At 40.0% G+C, this 15,601-nt stretch overlaps 1 protein-coding gene across 2 annotated transcripts in view; it reads left to right on the plus strand.

Moving 5' to 3' along the window:
* Positions 1-2,317: 2,317 nt before the first annotated feature.
* Positions 2,318-15,601, plus strand: part of tspan9a (tetraspanin 9a) — a 209,456-nt gene continuing 196,172 nt past the window's right edge. The window contains exon 1 of one of the 2 annotated variants that reach the window (XM_037768610.1): positions 2,318-2,395. The gene's annotated coding sequence lies outside the window, so the exon portion shown is untranslated. The remainder of the gene's footprint in view (positions 2,396-15,601) is intronic. The other variant, XM_037768613.1, reaches the window with a different exon arrangement.

Genomic DNA, 15,601 nt, shown 5'->3' on the forward strand with positions numbered 1-15,601 from the left:
AAAATGAAGTAGCTTATAGTCATAAAATAAAAGTAATGGCAATATTGTAGTCTTAAAGCTGGAGTAGGCAGATTGGAGGAAGTAAAGAAAAAAGTTATTTTTATAAAACGGTCACTATATCCTGATAGTTGTGCATGAGACAGGTAATCTGAAAAAATCATGTTCCTCTTTGTCCTCCGGTGCTCCTAATGGCATCTGCAAGATTAAGAAAAACAACCAATCAGAGCTGAGCTGGAGTCTGCCGTCTATGAGCAGCTGTCAATCACTCACAAACTCCAATCAAACGGTCAAACTAGGCAGCGTTGATCAAATATGAATCAATATTTTGTTACTGTAATGCCTATTTATCGCCTCAAATGTTTTCAGAAACATCTTGTAGTGTACTGTTGAGCTGTCAAATGAGAAAGTTTGTAACCCTGCGGCCTCATTTTACAGCTAAAATTTGCGAGTGATTGAAAGCTGCCTCCGTTTAATGAACAGCCAATAGGAACGCTCTCTCTCTGAAATTACCTGTGATTGGCCAAAGTCTCCCGTCACGGGCTAGATTTTTCAAAGCCTGAAAACAGAGCCAAGAGGAGGCGCAGGAGTCTAGTTTTCTCTCAGAGCACTTGAATCACAATATGTTGAAAGGTTATTATGTAATTTTTGCCCAATGACGCCAAAAACATTCTGCCTACTGAAGCTTTAACTAAATAAAAAATAAAATAAAAAATGAAGCATTATAAGTCAGAATTTATTTAAGGAAATGACATATTGCCCACATAATGTCTGCATTACCGTGGTCTCTGTGGTCAGCTGTCAAAACTTTTTCACAACTACCAAATTAATATAATATAGTTCGACCTCTGAGACTAATCTCAATAAATCAAACTGGTTTTGAGTTTTTATGAGCTCCCCCAGCCCCTGTAGTAATTTGTTTTCATGCTTTCTTTATTGAACTCATGCTTATTAACAGAGGTACAGCTACATAGACAGTTGAACAAAAAAAAGAAGACAAAAAGAAGACAAAAGAAAAATAATTACATATACATTTAATAATGCCAGGGTTTGTGTTTATGTTATATACATCATATTATAAGAACTTCATAATGTATATGTCTTAATGGCTTTTTTGTTTTTAATATTGGGTATGATGGTGCTATACTGTTTAAATTAATTAACAAAGTGCAGGAAAGTTGGCTATTGGTTCCTGACCATTTTGTCTTATGAATATGAACTTTTCCAAAAATAATAAATAAATGTATTATATACAGCATGTCATTTCCAATCTTATCTTGACTAAAAATATATAATTACATCAAAAATATTCATTTCAACATTCATCTGAAGTTTCTTGTGTAGAAAGTTGTCTACATCCATCCAGAACATCCTTGTACAGTGAAAGAATAGATGGAAAATACTCTCTTTTTCATGTCCACAGAAATACCACTTGTAATCAATATCCAGCTTGAATCTTTCTAACACAAGTTTTACTGGGTAAATTCTATGTAACATATTTAAAAAGACACTTCCATAAGTTTGTTATTGATACAGTATATATAGCACCATCATACCCAAGGAGGACGGTCTGCAGGACAGATAATAATGCACACAGTGCACTTTCATAGACTAAGCTTCTGGAGTTATCCTGCACTATATTCAGTTTTAACAGTTTTCTTCATCTCCTTGTATTTGTATATCTGGTATATTTTTTTGTACTTTGTACTTTGCATTACTAACTTTTTTACTACTACTAACTTTTTTACTGCCTTTTTACAAACATGTTTTGCACTATGGAGCTGTGATTTCGGAAACTTGAATTTCCCTCGGGATCAATAAAGTTACTATCTATCTATCTATCTATCTATCTATCTATCTATCTATCTATCCATCCATCCATCCATCCATCCATCCATCTATCTATGTAGTATTTGCCCCTACTGTTATGTGTAGTAATCCTCCTATAAAGCTCCAGAGCTGTGACACGCCTGTAGGAGTCAGTAACAGCCTCTTCCTCCCCTCCTTCCTTCCTCCTTCCTCAAACTTCATTTCCTCCTCCACCAACCAGAAAACTCTGTTCCCAGTTCATCACCAGACAGAGACACATATACTGTAGCGGGGGCACCGAAAGTTGTCAGGAAGAGAGGTTTAGGGAGTTTTTGGGAAAGGACACAATCCCTGAAACGTTTTGTCCGGACAGAAGCGGAATGATATGAAACATCCTATGAGCGACTAAATAGGTCCGACTGGAAAGTTTGTGCTGAAGTGGTGTGTGGCGGTGATTTCCCCTCCAGCAGCGTCTCCTCTCCTCTCTTCTCCTCTCTTCTCCTCTCCTCTCCTCTCCTCTCCTCTCTGTTAGTTGTGTGACCGACAGGTTGCAGCCACCGAACAATAACTCCACCAGGAGGTTTAACAGGTAAGAGACCGGTTCATTTGACAGCAGTGTTTGTTTAAATGCGCCATATTCAGCGTGCGTGATGACATGGAGGGAGTCTACTGGGGCGTCCAACTCTACTGGAGGCTGCATGTGATGGATCCAATGATAACTTCTAGTGAGCTTTTTCCTGTCCTATAGCTACAACATGGGATTGAAAAATGACACAATATGATGTCCTTATAGTAGCAGTATCCAGTCTGTAGTGACCTCACGGTGTTTTAACCCACTTGTGCCCAAAGACTAGTTTATATTTTAGTAGGCTATGATAAGGACAAATGACACCTTTTATTCTGATTAGTCAAAAGTCTGGACATTTGGTATGGATATACTTTGGACAAGTATCTATCAGTATAACTTTGAAACTTTTTTATCACATGAAAAATCACACTTTTATCAATAGTTAAAGTCAGGATAAAAAAAACGAGGATAAATGTGTTTATCAAATGTTTTCCATATGAAATATTTTTGTTGCATTGCATATACGTGCATATCTTTGATATTCAACTTGTTATGAGTTCATAGATACCAAATACTTCATTGTGCTCCTTGTAGTTTTTGAGATACAGCCATGTTCTTATTAGGGCTGTGTATTGGCAAGAATCTGGCGATACCATACGTATCACGATATGGGGTTACGATTCAATATATTGAGATATATAGCGATACTTTAAGTAAGGTGATATATTGCAATTTTTTTTAATCTAATTTTAGGAAAACTGTCTTGGTATACAGGACACACCACCATACTGTATGCATAAATCTGAGTAAAAAAAGTTGATTTTTTTCATTTGCACATACACTGAGAGGGCGCATCTCTTAGCAAATGAAATAAAGTATTTACTGAGTTAATCTTTGCATGTTAACTAATAATAAAAAATTGATACATTGCTTTTGAGAATAGATACAGTACCACAAATCATAATATCCCGATATTTTATTTTTTCGATATTTTCTTACACCCCTATTTCTTATCATACTATATCTAGTATTTGGGCACATGGGACTACTGTCTTTTCCTAAAATATCAATTGTAGATTCAGTAGTCCCGTATGCCCAAATACTAGATAGTATGATAGTATAGTATGATATGAAAAACTCACTTTTCAGTTAAAGGTTTGAGCTATTTTAATATTCCTACTGTAATTTGTTGTCTGTAGAACTGACCTTTGAGTGTTGAGTGGTTTTAAAAACCTTCATGAACTCCTGTTAAACCTGCAGTACGCGGAGTATTTTTTGCATCATTGGGGAAAAAAATCCATAATAACCTTTCAGCATATTGTAATTTAAGTGATCTGGGAGAAAACTAGACTTCAGCACCTCCTCATGGCTCTGTTTTCAGGCTTTAAAAAAATCTAGCCCATGACGGGAGACTTTGGCCAATCACAGGTCATTTCAGAGAGAGAGCGTTCATATTGGCTGTTCATTCAACTGAGGCAACTGTCAATTGCTTGCTAACTCCAATCAAACAGTCAAACTAGGCAGCGCTGATCAAATATGAATTAACATTCTGTTACTGCAATGCCTATTTCTCACATAAAATGTTTTCAGAAACATCTTGTAGTGTATTGTTTAGCTGTAGAATGAGAAAGTTTGCTCCGGCTGGTGGGCGGTGCTTGGTATTTCATGAGCTGATCTCAACATCACAAACTTTCTCATTTTACAGCTAAACAGTACACTTTAAGATGTTTATGAAAACATTTGAGGTGAGAAATGGGCATTAAAGTAACAGAATATTGATTCATATTTGATCAGTGCTGCCTATTTTGACCATTTGATCGAAGTTTGCGAGTGACTGACAGCAGCTGAGACGGCAAGGCTCTAGTTCGGCTCTGATTGGTTGTTTTCCTCCGGTCTGTGAAGTCTTGCAGATGTCATTAGGAGCACCGGAGGACACAGACAGAGGCAAATGATTTTTTTTTCAGATTACTTGTCTCATGCACTACTGTCAGGATATAATGACCATTTTATAAAAGTAGCTTTTTCTTTATTTGCTCCAATCTGCCTACTCCAGCTTTAAAATTATAATATTGCTTTTACTGTTATTTTATGGCTATAGGCTACTTAATTTTGGCAGGGGAGGGAGTAATGAGTTTGTCACATGCCTAGAAGCTTTGAATGTGAGCTGGAAGAGTGACAATACTTCACTCTTCTCCTCATACAAAGACATCACTTCATTCAGTCTGTCTATTCTGCTTTGTAGCTCTAAAACAACGTATTACGACGGCATAAAAGTCTTTCATTTAAAAGAAAAGTTTTTAAAGTAATGACTCTGCTGCTGTTATATTATGGTAAATTACACCTTCTGCATTTTGATCAGGCACACAGTTTTTTGCTATGAGTTGCATTATAAGTTGACACACGCAAGCCTCAAGGAATGTCAAGAATCAAAGTCCTTTCAGAGACAACAGCTGAATGAGATGCTGCTGCGATGCCTGCGAGCAACATGCCTCTTTCAACAATAGGCTCATCACTGGAGCTCCTCACTGATTGTCCATTCTTTTTCAGCGTCGTACAGCATTGTGTGTCTGAGCACCGATGACACTCCGATGAGCATAATCACTGTGCTTGTGTTTGGTGATGTGACTGAGCATCACCTAGGTTGGCTGGAAATGTGAAATTAAACCTGATCACTGAGGAGGAGGAGAAGCCTTTTCAGACTTTCTACAGACGTCAGTGCTGCCAGTGGTGTCGTTTCTATAGTCCTGAGTTGGCCTCTTGAGTGAACATCATTTCATCATTAATCATTATTGTCTTCTGGGGAATTATCACATGCTTTAGTTAAGATTGAATATCTCTCACACCCTGTATTGAAGGGGCACATTATGAGGAAAGAAATATGCCTCAGAGGCCCAACGCTGGAGTCAAGTGGGGCCATATCAAAACACCAGCTTGGTGGTTCATGCTGTGGATCATGTCTATTCTGGTGTATGGGAGGGGGAGAGAGAGGTCTGACCCCACATTCTTGCTTCTCCCATGGCACGGGTCGGTGCCCCCCCACCTATGACCCATTGCTGAGAAGAAATATGTACATTTTCTACTGAATTTCAATCTTGCGATTTATTGTTTTCGCCAACTTTTGGAGGGTGAATTTTCTCTTTGGCTACCCTCTAAACACATAAATCTACCGCAACCCATTTCATTACGAACAAGGCCTCACAGTGGGCTCAGATATTTAACTGTTGGATTTATTTCCCAGTCTACATGCCATACCCACCAGCTCAAAGGAGGAAAAAATGAGTGGTTTTGAGCCGCGTCTCATTGTGTTCAGCTCTTCAGCGAGGCCTCGGTTTACATAATGAAGCCAACATACAGTCGCTGACATCAAAAGGTCGCTATATGATTATTTTTGAACTAACAACAATCATAACCTTTGTCAAGAGGTTTTTCCTCTGGGACCCTCTGGCGGATTCTCTAGCAGTGGTAAACAAAAGCGTCAATGTGAGCCTCCGACTGTGTTTACTTCCTCGGCTTTCTCTGTCGCCACAGAGCTCGGCTCTCTGTTCTGTCCCTTCATGAAAGTTCCTATTCTGTGGGATGAGGCGAGGGGGGGGGGGGGGCAGGACGGTCCGTGCTGGGCCGATGTCATTCCACCAGCAGGCCTCACAATGGTGGGGCTGTGCTCCTATATCAACATTTATTTCTCTCATTCCCCTTTTTTTTCCTGCCACTTTAGTCACTTCGTCTCCCCTCCGGGCCAATCAGCAACAGGATGAGCGAGGCTGTATGCATCGCCGTCTTTGTCCGTGTGAGATATCGCTGGCTCTGTGCTGCTGACCAGCGGGTGACATGACTCACTCTGACTCGGCATCTTGTGCCAGAGAAGCCCGTAGCTTACTATAGTCCTTATTTCAGGCTTGCTGGCGAGTCTACCCATTTTTATACGTGCCCTGCGCAAGCTGTGCATTCATGAGATGCAGATCGGATATCTAACTCCTGTCCGTATATACACACTGCGAGCAGCACATTCTGTGCCTATATTTTGACCTTGCTATGTGAATGGCAGGGCGCTTGTTTACAGTCAAGTCTATTTTGTGAGTAGTTTGAACCTGTCAGACTGTACCAGAAACTCAGTGTATGCATGTTCGAGTACATGCCAGCCATACGTGTCGTCTTTGCAGTAAATGAACACGTGGAAGTGAGGTCTTGACTGCTCTGCTTTCACCCTGTATCATGCAGTATTGTTCCAGCGCAGAGCGGGATTTGTATTGTCAGACTTGTTGACTTTAGCCGACAGGGCTTACTCTCCTGACGGCCTGTGTAGCTATAGCCTGTGTCGGTTGCCTTTGTCTGTGTTGGCAAGCTGATGTGTTGGATTTTTTTTTTTTTTTTATCTGATCTCTAAGCCAGGAGCCACCAATGGGAGAGACATAAAGAGCTTCACCTTTTTTCAAAGATGATGTACCTAGAGGAAAGTGTTAATAATGCTTAAAAATGTGATATTGCAAAATGTAGTTCTGATAAGAGATGTTAAAATATAGCAACAAATAATGAGGTAAAATTAGGGCTGTCAATCAATTAAATATTTAATTGCATGATTGTCCATAATTAATCGCGGTCAATCACAAATTAATAAAATTTTTTATCTGTTCAAAATGTACTTTAAAAGGAGATTTGTCAAGAATTTATAGGGCTGTCAAAGTTAACGCGATAATAACGTGTTAATGCAAATTAGTTTTAACAACACTAATTTCTTTAACACAAATAACGCAACTTGCGATTTTTTTGGTTGTAGCGGACTCCAAACTTAGGATAAATTTTGTCGAGGAAAAACTGGCATGGCCATTTTCAAAGAGGTCCCTTGACCTCTGACCTCAAGATATGTGAATGAAAATGGGTTCTATAGGTACCCACGAGTCTCCCCTTTACAGACATGCCCACTTTATGATAATCACATGCAGTTTGGGGCAAGTCATAGTCAAGTCAGCACACTGACACACTGACAGCTGTTGTTACCTGTTGGGCTGCAGTTTACCATGTCATGATTTGAGCATATTTGTTATGCTAAATGCAGTACCTGTGAGGGTTTCTGGACAATTTTTTTCATTGTTTTGTGTTGTTAATTGATTTCCAATAATAAATATTTATGTATACATTTGCATAAAGCAGCATATTTGCTGACTCCCATGTTGATAAGAGTATTAAATACTTGACAAATCTTCCTTTAAGATACATTTTGAACAGATACAAAAATTTGTGATTAATCTGCGAGTGGATTCCTTAAGTTTTCTAGTTTCATATGATACCAGTATCTTATCTCTAGCTTTGAAACTGAACCCGCTAAAACCTAAAAATCACAAGTTGTGTTAATGCATTAAAGAAATTAGTCGCGTTAAATTGAATTTGCGTTAACGCGTTATTATATTAACTTTGACAGCCCTATGTAAAATACAAAAAAAAAATATCCCATTATACTGCAATAGATAACTTAACACTCCTGTTATAAACCGGGGACCAGACATTTCTCTTTTCTTATTTAAGTTACCTTGAGCAATGGCAGAGCTCAAATTTCAACCTCAGCTCTCCTCAAACTTTTAATCTTCTGTCATTTTGTATTATTGAGATTCTTTTAGGTTTTTCAGGACTGAATGGTTTTCAGAGGAGAAAGTGAGCACCTGGTTGTAATTAATGAAATATTTGTGTCGTTGAGTCACATAAATTATAAGGTCCATACCCATGAATCACTTTCAGTCAAAACCATATTGTTACGGTCACAGCTGAGCGGTGGCGTAGAGTTTCCTGTTTAAGGGAATGGGTCACATTACCATAGCCATACTTCTGTTTGATGGGACGGTGTTGATTTTATTTGTCATTATAGTTGCTTTAAATTTGGAAGGTCTATTTCCTGTATTGAACTCTTGTAGCTTGTTAAAAAACGCTATGATTGTAGCCGGTCCAGGAGGAATGGGTGGATGTCATTATCCTGCTCCAGACCAGTTTGACCATTATGTGTGAGGGATGGCTCCAGTGACTATAAACAGGACTTTGATCATGGAATATCTGAGTAATAGTGTACATATAATGTCTCAGCTTTCATCATTTTAACTGTATAACTGCACTGTATAAAAAGTGAAAGTTTATTCAGTTCATGTGATGTCATGCTCTGGGAAAAGGGACAAAGCACAAGTGAGAGTCTCAGCTGTTAACGATACAGATTTTTTTGGTCTTTAGAATATATTACATTAGATTACACTCTGTTGTTTTTGGAGATTTCTCTGGAATTTTTCTGTCATCATAAGAGGGAACAAGCATACAAATGCATTCAGTTTAGTGTCTGAAGAGATACATGATACTCCACAGCATGGCATTACCCTTAAAACAGATTGAAGACAGATTGAGGAAGCAATGAGTTCTGTAGCCTGTAACATCTAACCTGTGGAAGCCTCAACTGTCTAATAGAAGCAGCGCTTGAAGTGGAAAAATAAATAAATGGCAGCACTCTCCTTATTCACATGTTGGCATGTGTATCGGCCGGTATCGTCTGAGCCATCAGATTTTCTACAGTAAATAAAAAATACTAGGAGATACTGCTAATGTTTTTTTATTTTGTAAACAAGGGCGCCGGAATGAGGGGATCCAGCAGCCCCTGTCCCACACTGCGAATGAGAGTAGAGGAAAAAAGCAACTTGTAAAACACCACGTGCAAGCTTTCGCTACTTGCAGTAGACCTACTATTGTGTGAAAATGCCAAGACTGGGTTTAAAGAGGACCTACTATGCTTATTTTCAGGTTCATACTTGTATATGGGGTTTCTACTACAACATGTTTTTAAAGTTTAAAAAAAGCACTTTATTTTTCAGGCAGCTAAGGAGCAGTGTTTCTGTGGGGGAGAGTAACTCCCTTTGGACTGGACTTTGGGCTTTGTAACTTTACAGACCTTTTACATGCACAAAAAAATATTTAACACACTAAAGGAAAGGGAAAAGCATGCAAGCATAATAGGTCCTCTTTAAGTACAATCCACATGTTTACATATTACGTCGTTGGTATAAGAGTAGCGTAGTGTGTACGTACTACGTAGTGTAGCGTAGTGTGTACGGTGGATGTGCTCAGAGCATACTGGCAGCTTATAAGAAGCGTGAAAAAGTCACGGTACACCAAAGAGTAAAATGAGATTAAAAAGAGCTGGTGTGCTCTGACAATATATGCTACCTTGTCGAAAAATACTACTGTAGTGTGAATCATATAACTTTTACAGTAGCCTATTATCACATCTTTATTTATGTTTTTGATTACAAACAGGGGTACTGTAAGAATATTTTGGTACTATATTATATCTTTTTTTAAGATTTCAGGGGTGCACATTTTGACCAATATCCCCTGTCAAATTTGTTTTGTTTCGGCCGGCATGTTTTTGTTTATTGGGGGAAGCAGTAGAGAGAGAAAGCCCGGAGCCCGGAGAAAGCAAAAGAACTGAAGTGGCAAAGCGAGTACGGACCAAAGCAACCAGAACCAGCCCAGAGGCAATTGACTCAGGTTTCCTTGCTTTCCAAAGCAATCCCATATGACAAAAAAAGTGCAAAATAGAAAGAAATCACGGCCACTGTAAACACCTACATCACAACTCCGGTAAGCGTAGTTGAAAAGCTCGGATTCAAAAGACTCATTAAGTCACTTGATCCAAAATATGAACTGCCTGGTCGCAATTTTTTTGCGGAGAAAGCTCTACCGGAGTTCTACATTTCAGTGAGAGAAAAGCTGGCCAACCAGCTAACACAGGTGACCCACTTGTCCACATCTACCGATCTGAACGTCCAGCTAACATAACCAAAGCTGTGGGCCTAAATAAGTGGACCAGACTGCAGTTTTGGCCACAGGCTACATCTCACGATTGGTGAGTCTTTCTACACTGCTGGGAAAATAATAATTTTTACTATCAGCAATGTTATAACAGCTTACTGGTAAACATAACAATAAATTACTTTACACTAATTACACACCATTAAAAACGGTGTGTGTTATGTATTTATCAAAATATATAAAGCATTTATAGCCAGATAACTAAACTGGAAAAACAAAGTTTGGAAACTTGTGTTTGGTGGATTATTTCTCTGTTGTTACAATGCTTATTGGCATTGTATTTTACATCGTTGGAAAGCCTGTTTATTTACCTTCGCAATGATGTCTAACTTGTAAGGATCATGCATTTGTGGGATGAGCAGCACAGCTGATTATGTGGGTAGCGCCCAAGAAAAATTTGCCAAAAGGCTCCGTCAATGGTAAACAGTCTATCCTCCTGTTGGTGTTGACTCTTGTTTTGAGTTGTTTGGTGGATGAATTTTACACTTTATTCATTTAATACTCCGTCAGGAGCCTCAGTAGCGGTGGAAGATCCATACGCAGCCACAACAGCCTGGCACCTCCTCCTCATGCTGGTCACCAACCTGGTCACACGTTGCTGTGGGATGGCGTTCCATTCCTCAACCAGGATTCGTTGCAGGTCAGCCAGCGTGGTTGTGTCGGTCACTCTAACACGTACAGCACGCCCAAGCTGATCCCACAAGTGTTGAATTGGGTTGAGGTCTGGACTCTTGGCAGGGCGTTCCATTCTCTCTACTCCCACATTGTGGAGGTAGTCTGTGATAACCCTGGCTCTGTGGGGGTGAGCGTTGTTTCTTGGAGGATGAAGTTAGGTCCCAGATTGTGGAGATATGATCGGCACTGGCTGCAGAATCTCACCCTGATATCTCACTGCATTGAGATGGCCTTCAATGATGACAAGCCTTGTTTTGCCAGTGAGGGAGATGCCGCCCCCCCCCCCCCCCACACCATGACACTGCCCCCACCGAAAGCTGTTACTCGATCGGTTCAACAATCAGCATAGCGTTCTCCGCGTCGTCTCCATACTTTGACCCTGCCAATCCAACTTTGGCAGACAGAACCTGGACTCATCACTGAACATGACATTCCCCCACATGTTCAGGTTCCATTGTCTGTGTTGTTGACACCAGCGCAAACGGGCCTGACGGTGAAGGGCAGTCATTGCAGGCTTCCTGGTAGCCTTATGAGAATACACTGTTTACCATTAGCAGAGCATTTTGGCAAATTTTTCTTGGGCGCTACCCACATAATCACCTGTGCTGCTCATCCCACAAATGCATGATCCTTACAAGTTGGACATCATTGTGAAGGTCAATAAACAGGCTTTCCAACCATGTAAAATACAATGACCATTAGCATTGTAACAACAGAGAAATAATCCACCAAACACAAGTTTCCAAACTTTGTTTTTCCAGTATATTTGGTTAAAGTGAATACTGTTGGATACTGTTTTGTTAAATTTAACTTTTGTCATCGTATAATTGTACATTAGACTAACATCCCCTTTCTGTGATTCATTGTTTAGAACTAGGGACGACGCAAATTTATTTGGATTTGAAAACAGAATTTTTTTTTTAATTAAGTCATTGTTTTTTAATTTTGTGACCAGAGGCATTCGCACCACAGTCATGAAAGGTTTGTTTTGGAAGGATTACACTATTATCAGGTGTGACAGAGGCTGTGGCATCAATCATAGCCATTCAAATGTGCTCCTCTAATCCTCTTTCAAGGCAACGCTCTCCTGTAAAAGACTGTTTTGTTATGGGAATTTAAGACTGGCTTCTCACAATAGGAACTCCTTTTTATGTTGAATTGATGTTTGTGTAGATGGTCAGCATGTCTTGTGTGTGCAACAATGTACATGGACAATCCCCATATTCAGCTGCGCCCCTTTCTGTTGCAGTGCAAAAATGAAAATACTTGAGGTACAATAAATTCAGGAGACCTTGCTGTCACAACCTTAGAATGTATATAAGAAGTGGATGTATTCACTGTAATGTCGCCTATTGGTTTGTGGTAGGGCTGTCAAAGTTAACGTGATAATAATGCGTTAACGTAAATTCGTTTTAACGACACTAATTTCTTTAACGCAGTTGTGATTTTTAATTAACCTCTTCAAAATCCAACAGACCGCCGTCGTGCCTGGCAAGTATTCGATCTTTCGGAGGTTGTGGTGGGATCATAAACTACTATAATTTACTAAATCAACATCATGCTGTATTGAAGGAGACTTGAAACTAGCGATTGAGACCATAAACTAATTATCTGAGGTAATAAATCAAGAGAGAAGTAGGCTCATTTTCTCATAGACTTCTATACAATCAGACTTCTTTTTGCAACCAGCGGTGTCGCCCCCTGCTGGCTGTTAGAAGGAATGCAAGTTTAAGGCACTTCCATATTGGCTTCACTTTTCAGACCCAGAGGTTGCCCACTGATCACAATCTGTTCCCAGACACAGTGCATTCAGTTGTTTCGTCCCCAGCAACCTGCTGTTTCTTTAAGGAGGATCTGTGGGCAGGGTAGTTCTGAGGGAGTTCATAAATGTACAGTGACTTGGAGAGAGAACTTTTGGAATATCCTGAATGTCTCTCTGGGGGTTGTGTGAACTGCTATACGTGAGCTGTTGCTTGTTCCCCTGGAACTTTGCTATCTGTGGTGTGGGTCACAAAATCACAGACATGTGTGTTAGTAGTTTACTGTCCTTTTTAAGATTTGTGTGTAAGAACGGGCTTCATACGGTAAATTAAAAAGACAAAATAACAACTTACAAAGTTACTCCTCAAATTAAAGGCTGCAGATGAAAGACCTACCTGTACGGCCACCCATCGACTTTATCAAACCAGTAATCCTTGACACCAGAATGGCTGCCATACCTTTCTCTCTAACTCCCCTCACACTTTAAGCAGCAGAAGGCAAGATTGGAGCAAATATGATTACAAAAAGTTATTTTTATAAAACGGTCGCTATATCCTGACAGTAGCGCATGAGACAGGTAATCTGAAATAAATCATGTGCCTCTGTGTCCTCCGGTGTCCTCCGGTGTCCTCCGGTGCTCCTAATGATATCTGCAGGATTTCACAGGCCGCAGGAAAACAACCAATCAGAGCTGATCTGGAGTCTGCCGTCTCTGAGCAGCTGTCAATCACTCACAAACTCTGATCAAATGGTCAAGCTAGGCAGTGCTGATCAAAAATGAATCAATATTCTGTTACTGTAATGCCTATTTCTCGCATACAATTTTTTCAGAAACATCTTGTAGTGTACTGTTTAGCTGTCAAATGAGAAAGTTTGTGACCTGGGCTATGTCGAGATCAGTTGAAGAAATACCAAGGACCACCCAAACTTTCTCATTTTACAGCTAAACAGTACACTACAAGATGTTTCTGAAAAAATTGTATGCGAGAAACAGGCCTTACAGTAACATAATATTAATTCATATTTGATCAGTGCTGCCTAGTTTGACCGTTTGATCGGAGTTGCGAGTGATTGACAGCTGCCTCCGTTGAAGCAGCCGGAGCACAGCCAATAGGAACGCTCTCTCTCTGAAATGATCTGTGATTGGTCAAAGTCTCCCGTCACGGGCTAGATTTTTTTAAAAGCTGAAAACAGAGCCATGAGGAGGTGAAGAAGTCTAGTTATCTATCAGAACACTTGAATTACAATATGCTGAAAGGTTATTATGGAATTTTTGCGCAATGATGCCAAAAACATTCTGCCTACTGCAGCTTTAAGTCCAGTCACTCTCATGGTTAGTCACCAAAATCCCATCCCAGTTGTTATAAGGAGTCAAACATATTAGTATTTCACTTGGAAACTCAGAGTTACAACAAGCTAAACTATCTCTGAGAGAAAACAAGAGAGAAAAGAATAAAAATCAATATCACATTTCCTATTCCGCCACCTTTGTTGGCACAACATCAGGGGGGCGGCCCCACCTGTCCCGTCTTGTCTGCTCTCCTACATGCTTGTTGGTACAATAGAAAAGCTTTGAAAACTGCTGCGATTAACTTTACACAAGGGAGCCTCATTGGCGAGGCAGAGCCAGCTCTCCTCCTGCCTCATGCCAATGGTCTAATCAAAAGCACCTTTGTGAGTATCTACATAGCCTGGTGCCTCTTGGATTGAGTCCTCACCATGGCGATTGAACTCTTTAAACATGATCCGCTCCGCTTTAGACGCTTATTGGCCACTCCATCTGTGACATACTGTCTTGAAACCCGGCTCGTCCTTTCATCGGTGGTGAATCATATTTCAGGGGAAGAGGTCAGCAATAAGTGATGCATCCACTTGTTACTAAACATGTCTGGAACTCATTACAGCTTGTTTGTGAGATCACTGCCCCTATTTCGTCCCACATGGGATGAATTTGGGAAGGATGGTAGATTGGAAGGCTCCATTTGTCATCCATCCATCAAGCTACGGTGGAGACGAGTGCAGAATCTTAGATTAAAATGACTCAAACATGTTGGATTCATAAAAGTTTTCACAGTAGAGTCAGTGTTAGTTACTCTAAATCAAACAGTGTCATTAAAATTAAAATCTTGTCACCCAAAAATGTATGCACAACACCCTAAATTTGACACATTTGGCTTATTAAAATGAAGAAACCACAATTTCCAAAAATGCAATTAAGCACTATGCATCCACAAACTTTTAATAGGCCGCTAAATAAAAGCCACTATAAGCATTGGATATTACCTGATCTAAGTTCAAGTTTGTGGTAAAACATGCGTCACTGTCATTCTCTATATTAAACTGCCAACACACTGAACACTGAGGAAAAACATATCCATATGCCGCCAAATGTTCTGTTTTAATGATACATTTACAGATCCCAGATGGACATAAAATATATTGGATGTAGTTATTTCAGAGCATCTGGAGCCACACATCACTGAACACTACATTTCCTCTGGCCACTCTATACCATCAGTGGAATATAGGATCCCGTCTCATGGGTCATTTGCTTTTCAATTTCACTCTGATTTGTATTCATGTCATGTTATGGGAAGCTAAACATGTGTCGAAATCATGCATGCTTCTGCACCTTTGTTGCCGGTTGACTGACTCTAACAAGTTGGTGGAATGGTGCAATCATCCACTCATCGAGGCTCTTCAGATCTGATCTTCACCGGGCTTTTTTAAAAAACTCGTTCTATTTTTTTTAGTCATCCGTGGTTTTAGGCATGGCAATGTTGACCTGTCTGTCCTCCACTTTGGTCCAGATTGAAATATCTGTATGACTACTAAGTGTATTGCCATGGGGGGCTGCACGGTGGTGCAGTGGTTAGCACTGACACCTCACAGCAAGTGGGTCGCAGGTTTGAATCCAGCTTGGGGCCCTTCTGTGTGGAGTTTGCATGTTCT

The sequence above is a fragment of the Sebastes umbrosus genome, chromosome 4 (assembly GCF_015220745.1).
Source record: "Sebastes umbrosus isolate fSebUmb1 chromosome 4, fSebUmb1.pri, whole genome shotgun sequence".
Taxonomy (NCBI): Eukaryota; Metazoa; Chordata; class Actinopteri; order Perciformes; family Sebastidae; genus Sebastes; species Sebastes umbrosus.